The sequence below is a fragment of the Elephantulus edwardii genome, unplaced genomic scaffold (assembly GCF_000299155.1).
Source record: "Elephantulus edwardii isolate Elephantulus edwardi_28Jun2011 unplaced genomic scaffold, EleEdw1.0 scaffold00151, whole genome shotgun sequence".
In the NCBI taxonomy this organism is placed as follows: domain Eukaryota; kingdom Metazoa; phylum Chordata; class Mammalia; order Macroscelidea; family Macroscelididae; genus Elephantulus; species Elephantulus edwardii.
This window is the reverse complement of record NW_006399901.1, coordinates 5,335,366-5,337,577: the sequence shown is the minus strand read 5'-3', so window position 1 is coordinate 5,337,577 and position 2,212 is coordinate 5,335,366. Positions and strand designations below refer to the sequence as shown.

The 2,212-nt window shown below is 43.7% G+C and overlaps 1 protein-coding gene and 1 pseudogene across 1 annotated transcript in view; one reads left to right on the top strand and one right to left on the bottom strand.

The window, feature by feature from the left end:
* Nucleotides 1–1,041, bottom strand: part of LOC102868833 — a 1,561-nt pseudogene extending 520 nt beyond the window's left edge.
* LOC102869229 (synaptic vesicle 2-related protein-like) overlaps nucleotides 1–2,212 on the top strand; it is a 143,071-nt gene that overhangs the window by 87,455 nt on the left and 53,404 nt on the right. The gene's annotated exons all lie outside the window — the stretch shown is intronic.

Here is a 2,212-nt window from a genome sequence, read left to right as displayed (position 1 = left end):
CTACGTACAACAGCCCTAAACTCTGCTCTGTCCTGTGCCAATTGCACTGTCTCCAATACACCCATCCCAATTACTCCAAGTCACTGAATCAATGCACTTCATAGAGGGCCTTCCCCTCCTGCGCTGTCCCTCCACCTTACCAAGAACAATGTCCCTGTCCAAGAACCAGTCCCTCCTTCTAACATGTCCAAAGTATGTCAGACAAAGCCTCAGAATACTTGCCTCCAGGGAGCCTCTCGGTTTAACCCTCTCTAGGATGAATCTGTTTTCCTACCAGTCCATGCATGGTACCCTCAATACTCTTCTCCAGCACCACAGCTCAAAGGCATCAATTCTTCTATCCTCTTTAGTCACTGTCCAATTTTCTGATGCATAACAAGTTATAGCAAAGACCATGGCCTGACTCAGATGCACATTCCAGAGAGACACCATTGCTCTTCAGTACTTTGGAGAGGTCCCTGACAGCAGACTTTCCCATGGCAATACGCCTTTTAATTTCCTGGCTACTGGTGCCAAGAGTGTTGACTGTGGAGCCAAGCAAACTAAAGCTGTGAACAATCTCCATCTCTTCACCATCCATCCTGATGCTGCCAATTGGCCCAGTGGTGAGAATCTTTGTCTTCTTGACATTGAGCCTCAATTCACATTGGAGGCTGCAGTCCTTGACCCTCTGCAGCAAGTGCTTCAGATCCTCCCCAGTTATCTTTAGTCATAGCAAATAATTACAAAGACCATGGCTTGGATTAGGCACACCTTAGTCTCTAGACTGATATCACTGCTCTTTAGCACTCTGGAGAGGTCCCTGACAGCAGATTTTCCCAATGCAATTCGTCTTTTGATTTAAATATAGTATTTAAATATAGATAATTTGTATGCTATTTAAATATAATCTTTAAATGTTGATCATAAGTGTAGCCTTCCTCACAGCTCTCCCTCATTTTGCACTTTCACATAAAATCTCTCATCCAGGCTGTGCCTGATGAGATCCGGAGGCTCCTCTGCTGGGCTGATAGTTTGTTGCTGGTGCACGTCGTCTGCCATGTTCCAAAGCCTGTGCCTTTTCCCAGGTGGTGACCTTTTTAAAGCAGATTACAAGTGTGTCTTCTGAGTAGGTTCAAACCATCTACCTTTGACTAGTTGTTGAGTGCTTAACCATTTTCACCCCTTGAGCCAACCCATGGTATTTTCAGTGGCTTCATATGCATGTGAAAGTTGGACAATGAATAGGAAACCAAAGAAGGATTGATACTTTTGCACTGTGGTCTTGGCAAAGAATATTGACAATACTTCCAAAAGAGTGAACAAAGGTGCATTGGGAAAAGTGCAGCCAGAATGTTCCTTAAAAATAAGGACACTGAGGCTTCGTTTCACATGCTCTGGGCAACTTATCAGGAAGGATCCACCCTTGGAAAAGGAGGTCATGCTTGGAAAAGCAGAGGGTCAGTGAAGGAGAGGAAAACCCTCAACAAGATGGATTGACACAGTGACTCCAACACCCGAAGTTGTGCAACAACGGTACAGGACCGGGCAGGGTCTCCTGTAGAGTCAATGTGAGTCGAAGCCGACTCTGTGGCACCTAACAACAGCAATGACAGAAAAAGCACCGATATCTGATTGATTGCTGTTGTTGTTAAGAACTGTTGAGTCAGATTCAACTCTAGCTGACCTCTGGTTCTCAGAGACAGTAAATTGTATGGGAGGAGGTTGCCCATCTTTCTCCTGTAGAGCAGCTGGTGGATTCGAACTAGACGCCTTTGGGTTGGCAGCACAGCTCCTTATCACTAGGTTGCCAAAGCTCCTTAGGACAACTTATTTGGTATATTTTGGTATTTTTTTGAGATACTTTGGTATATTCTGGTTGATCCTAATTTGGAAGGAATTTTTTTTAATTTTTTTTATTTTATATGCTTTGCTTCACGGTTAGTATACATTGTTTTTCACACTGGATCTTTCCCCTTTCCTTTACTCACCCCTTCCTCCACCCGAATTGTGTGACCCTATGATTAAGACCCCCCTTGGATCCTCATATTCGTTCTACAATAATGGTCTTAGACAGTTTGTCTTTATGAGACTGAGTTAGTTCACTTAGCATAATGCTCTCCAGTCCCTCCCATGTTAGGTAGTAATTTACTAAATCATTGCTCCTACATGCTGCGTAGTATTCCATGATGTGAATGTATCATAATTTCTCAATCCATTCGATTGTGGTTGG